Consider the following 20,622-nt stretch of genomic DNA (forward strand, 5'->3'; position numbering starts at 1 on the left):
GAGTCACTGCACAGGGAATGGAAGCTGTGTGGGAAGTGTAATGTACGGTAATAACTTGGCAGTCCTCCTGCAGGTGGTATAGTACAGTAAACACAGGTGGTATAGTACAGTAAACAAGTGTGCACTCAACTTCCTGGATTTTAAATGAACCCTGAGAGTGCACAACATTGGAAACACACAGACCCTCCATTTGGTTCCATTTGTGCACTAGTTATCCCCCATAAATTAAAATTATATCACAGATCCCCAAATTGACTTTCTTTAGGTCCCCCATTATGTCCTAGGGAGCCTGATAAGATTAATTAATTGTATTTGTTTAGATTAGATGTAAACAGTCATAACTTCCCAACAGAAACCGATTCATAGTAGTGATTAATGAAAGAAATTGGGAATACTGATACATCTGGACTGTAAAATTATCACATTAAACAAGTCAATTGGACCCCTGGGTGTCCCCAGAACCCACTTAGAACACCACTGTATGACACCCAGTGGACCACACCGGACCTGCCAAAGAAGCTAAACCAAGTTTACAGTAGCTTGCCTGGCATGCCGTAGTATTCCACATTCTCATTACAATTAACTATTGTGTTAAGGGACGCATATTCATACCCAAACACACAAATTAATAAAAAAGACATTTTCACAAAATGGCAGCAGTGAGCCTGTGAGACATCTGTAAACCAAGCCAAGGATGCCAGCACACAGAAAATGGTCATGCTAATTACTTCCCAGAAGGAACATGCATTGTCTCTAATTCCTCCCTGTTGACATGTCAGTATAGAGTCCCATTCCGCCCTGGGAGGAGAGCTCACACCCATTTCCATGGAATGGGATCGTTCCTCAGCATCGTATTTCCCTTTCGATTTCTTTCCCCGAGCAAAAGCGTAATTCATTTCCACTAGTCTTCTAGTTGGAATGCAAAACACGACTCTGTTCAATGTACTGTGTATTGAACGCGCAAGTGCTGCCGCGGAGGTGTAACATAAGGCCCTAATCAGGTGCAATACAAAAAGGGAAGAGTGTGTTTGACATACTGCCTTAAAAACAATCCGATTTTTACTGATGTGTCGTTTCGTCGTATGCGGGAGTGAGGATCATTACTCAAAGTGTTGCCAGTGAAGACACACATACACACACACGCCACGCTCGTTCGTCTCGCCTCTTTGTGCATCGTTTTACTCTCTACCTCCTCCTTTTCACGCCCCGTCTCTCTTCGCTGTCTCGCCATCCTCTCTTCACCTCTTCTTTCCATTCAGATCACTCTCCACCCTTTCAACACCCCCCTCCTCTGATGCTCTCCATCTAATCACGCCTCTGCCTCCCTCCTTTTTCAGCTGCCCTTCTATCCCACTCTCCCTTCCTGAGAGTGAGAGAGAGAGTGGAGAGAGAGAGAGAGAGAGAGAGAGGACCAAGGACGTAGTGAGCTGATTGGAGTGTGAGGCGCGTTCCCCGGGCTTTATGCCACCTTGGTCCCTTATGACAGGTTCGTAATAAATGACCACTGCCTCGGCTGATACATGGCTGATATCTCCAGAGACTTCACATGAACCGCTCAGGCACACAGAGCACAGGATGAAGTGGGGGCAGGGTGGTGGTGGTGGTTGGTGGATGGGTGGGTGGGGTGGTTGTTTGCTGATGTGAGGCGCGCTGCCTCGTGCTGCTGTCTCAGCAGAGTGACAGCCGGGTAATGAAGTCCTGATGATCTTCCCGGAATGAGAAGTGCCCACAGATAGGGTGGCTTTGTCAAATATCGACTCCCTCGGGTTTCACTACCGCAAAGCTTCCACCGTCTTTTCCTGCGTTCGCTTAAATTACCTTCACCCCGTGGACACTTCAGGGTCAGGTCTGCCAATTACAGGTCAAAGAAACAAACGGGTCAAAATAACTGCGTGGACGGAATCCCGTTGTGGTGCCTTTGATGTGGACAGTATAAGAGCAGCGAAACCACAGTGGATATTTTATTGGAATTTGAATTGAGATGTCTTGTTCTTCTCTGTTCAGGGAGGATCATGCCATGCGCATGATAATGAATCACGCAGTAAGCCCGAAGACCTGGACTGTGGTTTCACTCAAACCGGACCAGTGTATCTGAACTTTTACCTTGGAACCTGGCACAGAAAGACATACGGAGAGAGATCCCCCATAGTGGCCCTCAGGCTCCACCGCATGACCCTGATAAAGACATCAGTAAGGCAATACTGCATCCTTGGTATCCCTAGAATCGGACAATATTATATAAAATATAATTTAATAATATAATATATGTAAATGTTTTCATAACACAGAACAGCAGCCCACCCACGTATGAGTTGGAATGACTTAGAAATACTCCATGGAAACCTCACATCTCCTTTGGCCCTTTGTCTTTTCTGTCTATTTGGGGTAGTAGACCTTTCAGTCAGTAACCAAAAACTACTCTCAGTCATTGTGCTGAATGGGGACATTTTTCCTGCTTTGACTTGACACAATAAAGCAATGAAATACAACTGTACTTTATCTTCCAAACAGCGCCTCACGAGTGCCAACCAATATTCGGTGGTTAGAAACCACCAGTGTTGGCAAAATATTTAATCAGAACCTAAAATCAATTGACTTGCCTTGGGGTTATATGTAGGCCTAGTGGCCTACACAATATAGATGAGGTTCATTGAGTGTTTACAGCGAAATATTAATCATTTTTCGACTGTGGTCGAGATCATGGATTTCACAATGCCACGCCAGACTTTCCGGTCCTTCATTTCCATCCCCAGTTCCTGCTTACTGATGCATGTGTCCCTAGCGATGACATCAGGGTCATCAACAGTTGTCTACCTCTGGTCTGCTTTGAGGCAGGATTCCAGAGAAGAAGGGAAGATATAACCTCATTGTCAGCTTTGTAGCAGTGGCCGGCAAACTGTGTTCTTCTGGATCGGACTAGTGAAGAAACACTGGGAACCATATAGAGTAGTCGAGATTTTGTCCTCTCATTAGAAGGCGGGTGTAAGTGTCCCTAGCGATGACAACCGTTTCTCTAACTTCTTTGAAAGTGTCCATATATATATAATATATATAAAGGTTGGGTAAGTGATTTTCTTGTTAGCTCTATATGCTGATAGTACTCATTGCTATAGTGTTTGTTCAGTAACAGGAGTCTCCATGTCTCTGGATAGAATCAGGATACAGTAGATAACGCAGTCACACAGAATAAACAAGTGCAATTGGAAGTTATGATTTCTTGTTTCTTGATGTAGGATTTCATGATTTTTTCTCATTCATGAATAGATTCAGGCGCGTTCATGGAGGTTAGCACGTCCGCATTTAAATCCAGAAAAAAACGAGTAGAGCGTTCTTCCGTGTGCTACAAACGACGGTGAGCAAATAGCAGCCCGCCCTCTAGTTTATATATAACTCTATCTATGGCATATACTGTACCCTATTGACCAATAACACTTTACAGTTTACAGCAGGCTGTCTGCTCGATGCTCGACAGCTGTCAGCTTCACATCAGTCAGCGGAGGTGTACCGGGAGCGAGGGGTCGCACCAGCAGGGCTCTCACATACACTCAACTCCTGATTATTTATATATAGATATAGTTCAAGCTTTTAATTATTAAACAATTACGGTGGTGACATCATAGCTCTAGTCCTCCTCCCCCTCTCTCTCATACACCTTCCTTTACTACGTCTCTCCGTCTTTGCTGATGCTTTGCTGATCATCGGCACTATACACTATGACCGTTAAAGACCGAGTTAAGACAGCTGAATTGGGCTGAAACTCTAGGGTGGTATATTGTCACATTTATAAGTGCATATTCTGGTAGGTGTCAATCTAAACGCAGGTTGCCATAAATATTTTAGAATTGAGGTCCTTGGCCTACTGTCAGCGTGCGCAAGAAATATGATTCTGAAAGGCCAAGTAATTTGTGAGATTAGCTGTGGACAGGTACACAGGGTTGAATTCATGATCTCTTGGCAGAGATTAAAGCGTGAAAAAATAGGGGCGGAGGAAGCTTGGACTTTAACATACTGGGCAGGTTAAAAATGGTAATTGACAAATGAGGTTACCGGTGGGCCTTCAGTCATGTTCTGGCCACTATCATTCAGATTTCAATCAACCACATCTTAACACTCCAACGTCGGCAAGATTAATCAACACTTCATAATCCCATTCCCATCATCTTCCACAAGTCCCTGAACGGCCTACAAATCATGCCATAGTTATTAAGAAGCAGAGGGAGATGTAGATTGAAGGATATAATAATAATAATAATAATAATAAAACTTTATATGTATAGCACCTTTCATGACATGAAATGCAGCTCAAAGTGCTTTACAGAACAATGGAGAATAAAAGAAAAGCAAGGCAACGACATTAAAAAACAAGCAGTAATGCAATACAGTGAGGACACTGTCCTCACTGCAATACAGTGAGGACTGCCTTCCCACATATAGAGAAGTTATGAACATGATTCCATGTACTGCCTTGTGTCCACACATGCACGTGCGTGCACGTGCAAACGCACACAGATAGACACACGCACACACACAGATCAACTATGAATGACTCCCGAGGGTGGCACGGCTGCTGCTCACCGCTCCAAGAGATGAGTCAAATGTGGAGAACAAAATTTGCACACAGCAATGTGACAAATAGTAGGACTTTAACCTTTAACTTTAACACACTGCATGTACGCATACAATGCTAAGATTTAAATACCAACATGCAAACAGTGGACTGCAAACTGTAACACACTTTAACTGAGTCTGAAAAATTAACTTACCTATAGCAGCCAGAGCGTAGCAGTACAGCACCACCCAGAGTGGAACAGAAAGGAAAGAAGAAAAAAACAAAACAACAGCGATATGTCATTACATGCCTGACAGACACTACAGGCAAAAAAACAACAACCACCAGACTCGCAGGCAAAGACAAACTTGAGTGTTGATCAAAGAGTAGGACATGTCGAGCTACTCTGTCTATATCACAAGACTGGAAATAAGGTGGGCCCAAGGAAACCTTTCAGTTCTGTCAGCTTTATCAAGGGTGCCTGACTGTGACACAAGTAATACTGGAGGCACCGCAGTCCTCCAGGAAGAATCATAAACAACAATGTTGTCAATCCATCTGTATACTTTTCCCTGTTTTTTTTCTTCTCTTTTGTTTCCTAAGGGGATGAGAACTGTGGTATCAATGTGAATTATTCTTAACAAATTCTTCTTTGTGCATCCTGCATAAAGTAGACACTATTTATGAATACAGCGTTCACAGAATACTTACCGTAATCTACAAGCTAAGTAAGACAAACTAGTCCCTACCGGCAAACAACCAGCCCGTTTATAGAGATATTTAAGTCATGATTTTAATCTTTGGAGTGATTATCTAGCAGTAACTCGGAAATCAGCAGCAGTTAGTGCATGTTCACTGTACGCACGCACGCACGCGAGCACACGCACAATTTGCCCCTGCTGACATTGTTGCAGGAGTATGGCGGCAGCCAAACATGCATTGCACTCTGATTAACCACTCGCTGCATTGCAACGTGTTGTGAGTTTACAGAGTGGGCTATTTTCCCTGTTTTTGAAAAGAATCTTTAATTTTTTTTTACTTTTTTTGACTTAAAAAAAGAAAGAAAAAAAAAAGAAAGAAATTAAATAAATGGGGAAGCCAGGTTGAAAGTGGTCAACTTGCGAGGTCACCCAAACCGCAAAGCTGCCAAATTGCAGCGTTTCAAATATCCTGAAACCCTGCAATTATTTCATTGCTGGCCTTTTTTTATTTCAAACAAATTGGACACATGAGGTCTTTTCCGTTTCTTTACACACTTTCCGTTTTGATTGGGAACATAAAAGTTTAATTTTAATTTTATTTATTTTTTCATAAATGTCATGCATTTATAGAGGGTACATTTACATTTTGCAGTATATATATAACCCACATGAATAATTCACAGTGACGTTTGGAAGTGTTATTTACCGTTGCCATGCAAATGTGGGCTCAGCTGGCAAGCAGAGATGGGGGACACAGTCTAAACATTAGCCATTGCACTAGTTGATATTCACTTTCAAAGCAAAGGGCACGTCATCCATAAATCACTGAGTTAGACACATCACATCGAATCACATGTTTTCAAAGGTGAAACTTGTGGAAATCCACGGCTCTGCTTTTGATACCACCCTCTGGTAATTGATTTAATTTAATTAAATTTAGTTTTATTCCTCCTACTGGTCAGACTGAATGAATTGCATGCATTTAATCTTGGGAAATGTAGATGGTCTGATATAATTAAATTAATTATGTAATGTATATTTATGTTTGATAGTCACAATTTAACAATTTCATAAAAAATGACAGTATTTGTAAAATAATATAAATTCAAAACTAACAGTTCTATACAAGCTCACAACGTGACACATTGTGAGCACATTGTGAGTAGTTATACCTTTTTCCACGATTTATCGTAGAAGTATATACAATAGGTCTTAACCCATTTATAGGACTGAGGCCGATTCTAATTATTTTTTTCTGAAAAACTTGCTACAGTATATACTGTACATAGCCCCAAAATGGGTTCCCGTCCTGAAGGGTATAAAACCCCCAAAAGGGGTTTCCGTCCTGAATGGTTAGGAAAATGTACTCTGTTTAATTTCCCCATTTCTTTTTTGTCACAAAATGGAATCATGTTCATAACTTCTCTGCCTTCCCTATATCCTTCAATCTACATCTCCCTCTGCTCACAAGCATCCCTGCCCATCACACCATATCCCAATCCAATAAATGTGACGCTGCCTCTCCCTATCTCTGCAATCTGGCTCGTCTTCTTCAATAGAGTGCAGCAGGGGAGCTTCAGCGGCATCATTTTGGCAGATGTAATCCAAACAGACAATCACCCTCTCTCCAGAGTCTGTACTGTAGCGTGTGTGTCAACCAGTGTTGGTTTATCAAAATCAAATTGTCTCTGATCATGTTATTTTGGTCAAGAGGAGATCATTCTCCCTCATTTTCCTCTCCTGGCAGAGTGGGACCGCCAAGGCTGTCTCCCCCGTCAACCACCACGACACAAAAACAACACTAACTAAAGAACAACAAAGCACTCAATGCCACAAAATCGACCACTCTCCCAGCCATAAAGAATCCATCCTACATCCGATCTGCGCGCACAGCCGCACACACACACACACACACACACACACACACACACACACACACACACACACACACACACACACACACACACACACACACACACACACACACACACACACACACACACACACACACACACACACAGAGAGAGAGTCACTGAAGCACTAGCATGTCAGTGTAATGAAATTAGACAGCATAGTTACTGACAGGGCATTGTCCCTGCTCATTCACGCTGCCAGACGTGTCCCACAGAGCTGTGCTACCAGGATATTGCTAATCACTCACAATGGTTGGATTAGGAGGGGAGGACAATGGGGGTCTAAATGTCAGAGCCCAGCACCTGTCTAATGCCCCCTCGTCGGACAACAGCGTGCAGAGGGGCCAAATGTGGTCTATGACTTATTGCATGACGGGGGGAGGATCCAGCAGGTCTCCAGAGATTACTAAACCTAAACCATAAATCCAACATCCCAGCCCAGCTCGGCTTGTCCTCCGTGGCTGCACAGCTCTCTCTCGTAAGTTAGGAATGAGGAAATGTTTAAGCCGGTTTTATTTTCCCCTCCATCCTCCTTACTTCAGTGCAGTCAGTGTACGTTTTTCGTCCCCCATCTTGTGGTTGTTTATTGGTGAGAATATAGCTTGTCTTGTATAATTTTAATACAATTACATGTATTGTGGCCTTACTGGCCGACCATCAAATTAGCAATTTGCACATTGAATGAATATCTAGTGCATAGCAAAATGGCTAATGAAATTAGGAGAAAAGAGCTCTGCCATTTCCCCTGAAAAAAAAGATGCCCCAGAAAGAATGGGCATTCAATCAAGTCCTTGACTCGGTTTCATTATCCCTCCATTCATTATATCCAGGTATAATTGATTCTTGCCGTTTCATTTCTGCATTCTGCGCCTGATGCTGTGCCATTAATTTTGTGGCCCAGGCCAGCCTACAGACAACAAAACAATGTTTGAGGTTCAATTTCATTGGCAAAACAAGGACCTTGCTAACACTCCTTGGTGGCACTTACCGTCTCATAGCAGCTTGCCTTCAGAGGAGAACATAGTGCCACTTCTGTTCTCTGATCTTTATGGGTAAAGTGATTTGGATGGAAATAAAGGTACTGGGCAGTACCAAACAGTATTACAGTGACAAAGAGTGAATTTCAACTCTTTCCGCTATCCAGCCTTCATCAGTGTAAATTAACTCTTACCACCCAGTACCTTAATTATCATGATGTTGATCAAGTGGATAGCGAAGTCACAGCGCGGTGGTTACACAAAAAGTAATTTAAAGTGATTTTGAGGAAGTATTTCTACCCTTCCTCACCAAGGACTCTGCCCAGCTCCTAATCCAGGGCTTGGCTATTCGAATGCCATCCTTACAGGTCGGCTGGCATGCTTATTCAAACCCCCACCCCACTCAAATGATCCAGAACCAGCACATCTGGTCTTCAACCTCCTAAAATGGTTGACTTCTGGTCTGCCACAACCAGTAGGCCTACAAAGCAATTATGATGGTCTCCAAGACAATCAAGGGCATGGCACCCCGTCATCTTCAGGACATGATTCAACCCCACATTCCCTACCGCTCACTTAGATCAGCTAACACGGGAAGTCAAAGTCATATGATTTGTCACACACGTTACTGCAGTGAAATTTGTTCTCCGCATTTGACCCATCTCTTGGAGCAGTGAGCCGCAGCCAAGGAGCGGTGAGCTGCAGCCGTGCGGCGCTCGGGAATCATTTGATTAGTAGATATGACCCCCCAATCCAACCCTTTGATGCTGAGTGCCAAGCAGGGAGGCATTGGGTCCCATTTTTACAGTCTTTGGTATGACCCGGCCGGAGATCGAACCCCGACCTCCCAGTTTCAGGGCAGACACTCTAACCACAAGGCCACTGTCTGGTCAGACCTTCCCTAAAACACCCGGGTCAATGCTCCATGTGTGGAGCAGAGACTCCACACATGACATGACAAGACTCTTTTTCTTCCTTGTTCCCAAGCTGTGGAATAAACTTCCCCTTGCAGAACTGGAGACTCAATCAGCAGCCACCACCTATGTACAGTACAGTACTTGTGTCGGAGTCAGTTATACACCACATTTATATTGTAGTGTAAAAACAGGTACCAAGTGCAAGCAGAGTTTGAATTAGAATTATCCTCTGTTGAGAAATCAGAAGGGAGTTACGTGCTTGATGCTAATCACTTCCTTAATTACCTAAGTGAAGTTAAGCATATCTGACACCAACACATAATAACCCAAGGTGTCCCATGAGCTCATTTGACATGGTGATAACGCATCGAGATAATATGATCAACTGTCTATGCCCAAATTATCATTGGTCTATCAAGCACGCATTATTTTCGACAAGGTGCTAAGGGCCTTGCAAACGGGGAGCGATAAAACGCGCCTATAGTAAATTTTAAATGAGACCTGCGTTTTTGCTCTGAGAAGTCGAGTGCGACAACGCAAGTGTATTTACGTGAGCGCTGTCCCGCACGTATGCTCGTTACGTGCACACGCCCGCGACTCACCAGACCTGGATTCTGTTTAACTTTTTTACCTTTTTTTTACACTTGCGTTGTTGCGCCCCTCTTCAACAGACCTGGAGGAGACCTGTGTTGATACAGGCAACAACACCTGTGTTCCTCGCTTTATGTTTGCAAGGCCCTTTAATGTGTGGCTTTGAAACAAGCAAACCTATCTACTGATCGATCAGTAATAGTTAGACTACTCAAAAACAGTTTTAAGTCTATTTGCTTACCTAAAACACAACACTAAATCCATTACAGTGACATTTCTCATACATATGCGAGATAATGGTATCTAAATCTGTACATCACAAGGAGATCGAGGATCAGTCTGTATCTGCATATCACAAGGCTTGTGGGAGGTGCAATGGGGGGAAAACAAACAAAACAAGCCACAAAAAAAGAAAGGAGAAAAAACAAACTGCTCTCTATTCTGAGCAACTTTGTTGATTTCCCGTCATCCATTTAAAACAGGCAAAACTATCATGGGGCCCAGAGCATGTATGTCTATACAACTGAGGCGGGTGAAAGTATGCATGGTAGACCCAAAAAGAGAATAATATATGAAAGATTGTGTCTCATTGGGACCTCACTTTGCCTCAATGCATGTACCTATGTTCCTACCTATGACAAGCAGTACTGTATGTGATATACTGTATATGTGTTGTTTGCCTTTTGTAATAGGACTTGGAAGTTTATCTTGGCAGTTGTGTTTTTCTTAGGTCTATAGTGAATACTGTATACTATGCGCTTGACTGACATTTAGGTGGTACTTTGTTAAACTTTAATGGGGTCATGTTTACTCTATTACACTATTTTTCCGCGCTAACATACAGTACGTGGATGTACTCAAGAGCGATGCAGGAGTGCAAAGTACCAACGAACTGGACGGATGTATGGAGAATCGGGATGACTGGAAACGACGATGGAGGGCTCGTCTGAGGACGACCTAGAGAGAGTGGTGCAACCACTCCTATAGACTATGTGTCTCCCTGGCTGGCTGGCTGGCTGGCTGTGCCCCTGGCTGTGTCCGAGCACGAAAATATTGTTTGGTTGGTTTTCACCACCAAGTGTCAATGTTGCGCAGCCTAACACACACACACACATTAACTGTATGATTTCAGGTGACAGTACAGTACAGTACAGTAAAGTACAGTACAGTACAGTAGTGACCCCCTGGGGGAAGTGCCTCAAGCTTAACCTCTATTCTAGCATTTTTTCATTCATTCCATGCCTTTTCTTTTCATTACATCATCATCTCAATACTGGGTATCCATATATATTATTTTGATGCAAAATTGTATCTCAAAAAGTCACTTCCACGTGACATAGATATATCTTAGTCTATGAGGTCGGAGTTGCAACTTGATAAAAAAATCACAACAAATAACAAATACACAATGAGCTGGGAGCTATCAGGGTAAGACAGTATGAAGAGAAGGCGTGCATGGCGACAAGAGACCATTCAGACTGGAGAGCAGAAATGAAGAGGTGCCTGCCTAATGGCTGGAGCCAGTGTATTGAATGTCAGAGGGGAATGGTGCCGACTACTATCAATTTGACTACTGCTAATCAATACAAGAGTGGACTGGCATGTTCCTGCTCTAACTTAATGGTGATTTTCCCACATTGTAGTCAGAGAGGAGCAAAAAAACAACAACTTTAAAATGGATCATAATACAAATTAGAAACAGGCAAATATACCCCACCATAGTCTAGTACAGTGGTTCCCAAACTCTGGGTCAGGGCCGCCAGGGGGTTCCCCAAATTATTTTGGGGGATCCCCCAGATGATTAGCTAGATTTGCAACATTGTTTACTCACTAAACAGTAAACAAACCAACAGCATAAGTGTATAAATATCTGCACATTACAATGACTTTTAAGAGCTTTTTAATTAGAATTGCTGAAAAACGAGCCAAACTAAATGTGATGCCTGCAATTCCAAATGCTTGTCGGTCCCCAGTTCAAATATGATTATTTTGGGGGATCACGGTCTGAAAAGTTTGGCAACATTGTTAGTAGTAAACACAATATCCCATACATTCTTTTATCATCATGCAAACTGTGTTCAGTACAGCCACAGCCTCTGTACAGCACCATGCTCCAATTGCTCCAGGGCATCTCTTCTCAACACAACTTAAAGGAGAGACGAGTCTCTCTCATTCTTTATTCTCTTCCTACTGCTCCATTGTGCTCATTCTCTATTCACTTCTTACGTAATATACTGTATAGCATGTGCAAATATAAATGATAAAGTGCCATATGCATATTAACTATGGACATGGAGACTTTCTCTGCAAAGCCTGGCCCAGCCAGCGTGCTTTCTGGTCTAGAGGGGCGGGCGGAGGTTACTCCGTGGTGGAAAAATAATACAAGAGAATGACAGCTTGGCGTGCGACAGAATGCAGCCTTGTAACTAACTAAGAGCCAAATTAATATTGTTTATGCCGTTTGCTTTGATTGAATAATTGATTGACACACGTGTACAGTACGATGTACTATGATTTGATTTGGGTGTGTACTACTAAATAGAGTGTTAGTTTTTATTATCATGTATTAATCTAATTATAGTAAATAATACTATTATACTAAAAAGGATAAAGGTGAAGGGAAAAGAGACCTTTTTACAGTACAATAAAGTTTCATGTTTACACATACAAATAAATTACACAATAATCAACACAAACAATTTATTTAGAACACACCCAAATCAAATCATATTACGGCATTACGTTCAATCAATTATTCCATCAAAGCAAACGGCATAAACAATATTAGTTTGCCTATTCTACAAAAATAAAAGTTACAGACAGTTCTCTTGTATCATACCGTACTTGTATTATTTTCCACCACGGAGTAACCTCGCATCAGACTATCCAGCATAGCTATATCCAACTCAGTGGACAGTCAAGACGGGCAGTGTCGGTAGGCCAATCTGAGGCAGTCAGGGTGTTACCATGTCTATGCTCAGACGCACACTAGATACTGTATATGCGGAGCAAGCGCTGGATAAATATTGGTTCACCGAACAGAGCACCAAACCCTGCATAACACAACAACTGGTATCACACACATGCAATATATGATGTATATATACAGTACATTGCTTATAGATACTGTGCATGTGTATATACTGTATGACGTCTTCCTGATAAAACATTTATAAAGGCCATCCATCATCTACTACAGTATAGTATGCCTAGATATCGCAACATATTCAACAAACTTCACACATTGTCAAATTTAAGTCCATCTTTTACATCTAGCATTTTGAAATGTGACCTTGGCTTGTGGCTAGATATATTGTCTTGCCTACGAGGACAAGAATTGACTTCTATTTTGAGATGCCACAAATGGAGTAAGTGTGATCGTGCACTAAAGGTGTAGGGGACACAGTCCCTAATGGCGCTCATGCAGTATTTACAGGGGTCGCGGTGGAGAGCACTAGAGCCTAAGGCACACAGGGGCTAAGGGACGACAGAGTAAACACTTTACAGGTAATGGCATCACAAAGACAGAAAGGCCTTTGTATCATTCTTTCTTTCTGCCGAAGCGCTGGCGGAGAAAATACCGGCGGAGATAGCTGCCGTAAAGCTGTCAAGCTAATGATGAAGTTGACGCTACCTGAAGGATGGCGGAGCCATAATGTGGAAGTGCTGTCCTAACAACAGGAGGGAACAGCAGTGGCACATCTTTATCCAAATTACCTTTCTCCAAAAATGGCAATTACAGACTCACCGAATCCCTTGTTACGATTTATCTGTTGATAATAATGATGTTATGGTTTGCATAAGGGAAAAATATCACAAAGCCTCGTAAAAAAAGTTTTGTGGTGAAAAATAAAACGACTACTGTATGTCTGCCTTTGGAGCAATGACAAGGCACTGAAGGCAGACAGAGAAACCATATGTGCTTTTATTGCAAATGGAAATAAATAAGTCAACAGAACAAATGTTGTTTTGATAAATGTGAAGTGACTTACATGCAATCTCGTCTTCGCCTCAGCTCTTATTTCGCATGACAAGACTTTGCTGACTTTCTCAAGAAATTGGTGACATTCTAAAAGCCTTGCATATTGGACAGCTTTACCATCCAAACAAACGGCTCAAACAGGGACACCCATTTTCAACACAGACCAACAGCCATGGCATTCAGACATTAAGCACTCTTCCATTCACTCGTCTCAAAAAAATTCTCACCTTGGGATATTTGAAGGTATGTTGAATGAAATATCTGGATTTCATTCAACATACCGTACCATCATTATTTCAATTTCAGCGAGATGAGAGATGTTACTCAATAACAACATCTTTCAGCAAAAGATGTAAGAGCTCAAGGTCTAAAATGCTCTTTTTCAAAGAAGGTGCAAGGCTTTCGGGGCAAGTACAGCATAGATCACTTAAATGGCAGGATAAGCGACAGCAAGCCATAGATGCAGCTAAATCATTGACACCACCACCTGGATGAACTGTTCACGTCGTGTGCTCCTGGTTGCTGCTGAAGTAGGGGAGAGCCGCCAAGGTTGTAACGCGTTATGGTTGTAACATGCACGTTATCTCTTGATTGGTCAACGCCATCATGACGCCATCGCGTCAGTATGTTTACAGATTCAGGACTTTATAAACAGTATGGCTAAACTTATTCAGGAAATACCAATATGTGTTTACTAAATGTTTGTATGTGTTGAGTGTTACTGTCTGTGTGCATGCACGTGTGCATGCAAGTGTTTACATTCCCGTTGAACTAATGTCTACAGAACTAGAAGGAAGTTTATCTTCAAAGGTGACTGATCCAATTCTCCCTGCAAGATGATGGCATGGGATGATGAAACCTATTTTTATTTCATTAAAATTGTTATTTTGGTTGTTATTGCAATCAATCTGCATGTGCAAAGACTGAGGGAAACAACGCATCATTGAATTATTCAAGAGAGCAAAAAATAATTTCACAATCAGTTCTCAGTACTTCAAAGCTACAAATACTTATTTGATGCAGGAAATAATTAAATGACAAATTCTCATCTGGGCTCTCTTTGTCAATGTACCAAGTACCTGTGATAGCAATGCAAGTGTGCACAATAAACCTGTAGCCATTACTGTGTCTGTTATCAGTATGGTATGAATGAGGAATGCTATCGCTTCTAGTATACCATTAATATTGTGCCTAATTTGGAAACACTGCTGTCCTGTCAAAACATTCATTTACTTTAGCTATTTTGGGGCTTTTCTGCCTTTATTCGATAGTACAATGTCGAGAGAGACAGGGACTAGGGAGAAAGTCAGGGAGTGATAAACATGCAAGCAGCAAAGTTTCACTGGGCCTGGGAATCAAACTGGGAACTGGACTAGCTGTCAGGCATCACAGCCTACTTGCATGTAGAATGCACCTTAAACCATTCAAACCGGGAAAGCATCTGTGTCATTTTAGATTTAAATTACTATAACCATTATTTTATACTTTGGTTATTCAAAAATAACAGATATGCAAGCTCATAGTGGGCACGAATGTAGATCTGCTATTTCAGAAAAATTGTGAACATGCATGCACATTTTTGGAACAACATCTTTTGAGATGCGTGTCCGCGGCGAAATACATCATTTTGAAGGACTGACAGTAGTACTTCAAAGAGACCTTAGACTTTTTAAAATGTCATTCGTTACCATGGCTCATGTAAATTACAAACTTATTATAATATAATAGCAAATTCAAAAACGTATTTGCCATGGATACTTGCAAAAGACACACGCAAGACCAAATGTCAATTTGACACGACAAGACAATAGCAAAGAGAACAGCTGTATAATAGCAGCGGTTCCCAAACCTTTTTGGCCATGCACCACCTTGACCATGTTACCTCCTGACCTAGCTGACACACCCCCCACATGGAAATAAAGAAATGCATAAGCTATATATATATATATATATACAGAATGCACATATATGAACCTGAATATGGCATATATATGCAGCATAGGATATATTCTGCATATACTTGCCATATATTGGCATAATATGTTAATATATTTATAAGAAACCATAGCACCACCACCATGCAGCCTTTCCATGTCACGCACACCCTAGAAGGCATTCGCGCACCACAGTTTGGGAACCACTGGTCTATTGCTTCAGATTGTGCATGCAAACCATGCAGTTTCTATGAATTCTAATATCTGCAACCAGATTAATCCATGGCAATATACAAGAATATACAGTACAGAGAGGTACTCACAAGTCTCACATCCACATGCACTTGAGTGAAGTCTTTCAAAATGTATTGTATTAAGTACAGAAAAGGCACATTTAACTAAGCGGAGGAGCACTTAAGTCGGTATTATTGAGCAGGTGTATCTGTGGATTTCTTGGTATCGTATTGCATGAGTACTCTTCATTATCAGTAGCCGTTTCTGGTAAATGGTAACAAATAGTCTGTTCTGTGAGTGGAGATGAGGCGAGATAAGATATAATAAAGTTATATAGGCCGTGTGCATTTTACGACCAATTCAATTACAGACTAATGGTCTCGATTACCCAGACAGTGATCAAATAGAAAGAGGGGGAAAACACACACACACAATTTGCAGATAAAAGGAGTTTGAGCTCCATCTGTAATTTCTAAATATTTTCCAGGCATGTCATTGTAATTAGGCGTACATACTGTATACACAGTAGTTAAATGAGTTATTATTAGTAATGGACAGCCTATCAGGGGTATTCAACTAGATTAGTCAGGGGACCACAATTGTAATATTACTTAAGGCTGGGGCCACAAGACAACGACAACAAAAAAGGTAGCGATTTACCATTTTACCAGAAACAAAAGTTTACGTGGCACATCAACAAAAAAAGAGCACAACATGAGTTTTGAGTGCAGTTCGAATATCAAATGCCATCAGCCTCTAGTAGCTACCTATTTCTTAGTTTTGAGTGAATTCTTTCCATCACACCAAATAAAATAATCTCCATCTCATTCATTAGCTTTTACACCATTGCGTGTTTCTTTCAATCACTCTCAACTAGCCTCGATACCCAGGCTTTCATTTCGTCTGCGCGAAAGATGAAAACTCTCAACTAATGGTTCATGAAACACGTCATAAGAGCCTATGGCCTCATGATCCAGGTACTCAAAAATAATAGAACACCATGTCAGCATGCCCACAATACTCTAGAGTAGACTCTGTAGGAGGCCAGCCATCTATCTAAAAAATAGGAACTTAAAGTTACCCTGTTCCATTGATCCAAACCGGACAAAATTGATTGATTGAAAATTAACAAAGTACTCGCTGCCCACCCATCTGAAAACATAAACCACTGGTATAGCGAGCATTTAGATTATGACAACTTGATTGGGTTAATCAGATCAGGGACAATGAACCAACCAGCATCCAAAAACCTTATTTCAGAAGACACTCTACAGCCCGGCTTGGTTCCATGATGTGATCATCTTGCAATGCAGTAGCCTGCTGTGCAGCTGCACAGCAGGCTGTCACTACGAACATGTTTTAATGAGGGGAATTATGACCCAGAGTGATCTTCACTTGGTTGAGATCTACACATTGAGTGCCACCTGGTGGACAAAAGTGGTGGTGCTTGGGTGCCACCGGATCAGAATCTATTTTAGTGTGTCCGGTTTTGGCTTCCATCTTGGATGATACATTATTAGCGTTAGAGCTAGTGAGCTAAAATAGGCCAATCTTTGCTCTAGAAAATTCCAATGTTCCAATTGCGATCTCAAATGATCTCCGAACATCTGCAATTTGTTCAAAACCATGGACAGCTCCATAGTTTCTGAGAAAAGTGGCTAATACAGACACTAATGGCTATGGATAAACAGAAGCAGTGCTGGCGAGGCCTTAGCAGCCGTGTCTAGCCGTGCCGGAGCGATTAAAAAAATGAAACACAGCAGGGCTTTATTATAGCGATATCAAATGAGCCTACTCGTCATGTGTGCCCCACGTAATTAATTTATATACCCGTCCTTAGGATCCAATGTGTTAATGTCCAGAGATCTTGGCCTGTTAAACATGTCTGAAGAGACTACAGTAAGGTACTACTGTTGATGAACACGTACAAAATATTACAATAGGCAACCACGTTAATGCTAAGTTCCAGAGATGGTTTCTATGGTACAAACCTAAACACCGGGATTTAATAGTATATATAACGAGGGTATGGCATTTGACTGAAATGTGGAAAGTTATGGGCATTTAACCCCTTTTGGTTCGACTGACATAGAAACATAGCCTTTTCAGAAAACTGTCATTTTCAAACAGACATGTTTAGAATCTGATCTCAGGTCAGAATGGGATAAAGTGGCCATAACTGCTGCTGCCTCCAATGCTTACAGTATACTTTTCTTTTCTTGTCTTGTCTTTAGGGCAAAATATGGGCATGTAAGGGCTTCACCAGCTCAAGATTTGCTTGGCAATTGCCTGACAAGAGTCGTCTAGACAGTTTGGAGTTGCTAGGACGTTGCTAGGATATTGTCCAGGGAAATGGCTGATAGCATTTACACATTACTTTGTTTATTAATGTATTTATCCTCTGTCAGAAAGTCACCCTTGGGGAGATGCAGGAACAACAGGTTTCACCCCTAATTGGCATCAGTAGTGCCTCTGATATGCTTCATTCAGCAGTTAGGGAGACAAGTTGGACAGCATTTCCCAAAACATTAGTCTGATAAGAGTAATTACAAACCATTATGAAGACAAATACAAGTCATTTGGAAATAAATGAGTAGCTACTTTGACCTGTGGATGTGGCAAACCATTGTGTGTGTGTCCTGCTTGTGGTTTAAAGTAATTAGGGGTTCCAGCCTGAAGGGCCTATTTTGTGTAAATCCTTCTTTTTCACCTTCTGCCGTGGTGTAGCCAATTCCCATAAGATGGTAAGTAGATCACAAAAAGGTTACGCACATCCATTTTAGCGCTGTGCAGGACAAAACCAGATAAAAAAATAAAAGGTCTGCACAATAGCTTGCTGCTTCACCACATTTACTACCGCCTACACAAATGACTGCAGAAGCAGTCAGCCAAATAATTTCATCTTGAAATTTTCTGATGACACTGTAATAGTCAGCCTGTTGAACACCCGGTGGGTTACATCAGTGAGATCAATAACTTTAAAGACTGGTGTGATAATAGCCACCTTATGTTAAACACCACAAAAACCAAAGAGATGATCTTCGATCCAAAAGGTGTCCATATCCATGACCCAGTGGTCATGGGGGGCACGCAAATTGAGCAGGTTGTATCATACAAGTACCTGGGGATCCAAATGGACAACCAGCTCAAATGGAATGTCCATGTGGACTATCTGTGTGCCAAATTGGCACAACGCTTGCACTTTCTCCGCAGGCTCAGGCTCTTTGGTGTGAGCAAGGGAGTCATGTCAACCTTCTATGATGCAGTGCTAGGTAGCATTATTAGATATGGCATGTCAGCTTGGTTTGGGACACTCTCTGTCCAGCTCAAATCTAGAATAGCTCAAATGGAAAAAACAGCCATGAAGGTAATTGGTAGGAAATATTCTCCATCTCTTCAGACAATCTTTGAGAAAACGGTGCTCAGTCTGTGAAATAGAGTGTTGTCTGATCCTTCACATATATTATCTTCAGAGTATGAGCTGTTACCCTCTGGTAGACGCTATAGAGCGTGTCGTTGCAAGAGCAACCGCTTCAAACTTTCTTTTCTTCCCACTTCAATTGTTCTACTAAACAACCGCCACATAGTTCATAGTTCTAGGGACTTCTTGACCTTCATCAGTTATTCATTGCACTTTACTGTGATTGTGTACTATAAACTGTGAATACTCTAGCACTTTTTTTTATATATATACCTTCTCTTATTGCAACTTGTACTTCTCTTGTGATACTCTTGTGACTTGTACTTTGCTGCTACTGTGTATTGTCTTTTGTGTATTGTCTGTTATAAAAAGCATTGATGCATGTACTAATGCACTTTTGCCCAAGACAAATTTCCCCTTGTGGGACAATAAAGTATATCTCATCTCACTAGTCTGTACACATTAAAGCCTGAAACAAGTCTAACATATAAACACATTCCACATGAGTACACAAACTAAAATGACAGTGCATGGCAAAGGTGGCACAAACATGTGCTGTATCCCTGGTGAACATTTTCAACATGCATCGGTAGAGGTATTTAACCCAAATAGAGTTATTTGAAATATATCCTGTTATATTATGAAAGAGCAGAAGACTGCACATATCCAAGTAGACAGCTTAATTGTGGCTTGCATTATGACTTGCAGTCACAGAAGCACTACAGTACATGCTGCCCAGGCTGCCTCCAACTCTGTAGTCCTGATTCTTCTAGACCTATCAGCAGCATTTGGCAGTGAACCACCAGCTGCTCCTAGACACCCTAGCTGATCTAGGCATCGGTGGGACGGCACAAAAGTGGTTCTCCTCCTACCTAACCGACCAGACTTACCAGATTTCTTGGAAAGGTTTGCTATCATCCCCACCCCCGAACCCTCCTAACTGGGGTCCCACAGGGATCGGTAAATCTCTTGGCACTGTCTCTCTGCTCACAATCTATCCTATCACTGCTATGCCGATAACACTCAACTGTTTCTATCCTTCCCCCCTCTGCTACTCATCAACCCGTGCCTGGCTGACATCTCAGAGTGGATGTCTTATAACCACCTCAAGCTGAACCCAGACAAGACTGAGCTTCTCTTCTTCCCAGCGAAGTCCTTCCCCATGCAGGAGCTAACTATTTTCATAGACAACACCTTGGTAAAAATTCTCACATGTCTCCCCCTTCTCCACTCCCTCCATTGGCTCCCGGTCACTGCCCACACAGAGTACAAAACTGATGCTGGCATTCAAAGCAACCAAAGGTATGGCACGGTTGGCACCCCCATATGTTGCTAGTCTGATCGAACCCTACAAGCCCTCCCGCACAGACAGACAGACAGAAAACAAACACACAGAATTAGAA

General features: G+C 41.9%; 1 protein-coding gene across 2 annotated transcripts in view; it reads right to left on the reverse strand.

Annotated features, from left to right (window-relative positions):
* The window catches only part of tmem132e (transmembrane protein 132E), a 386,893-nt gene that overhangs the window by 181,897 nt on the left and 184,374 nt on the right, over nucleotides 1–20,622 (reverse strand). The window lies entirely within an intron of this gene.

The sequence above is a fragment of the Protomyctophum bolini genome, assembly GCF_963924005.1.
Source record: "Protomyctophum bolini genome assembly, chromosome: 13".
Lineage (NCBI taxonomy): Eukaryota > Metazoa > Chordata > Actinopteri > Myctophiformes > Myctophidae > Protomyctophum > Protomyctophum bolini.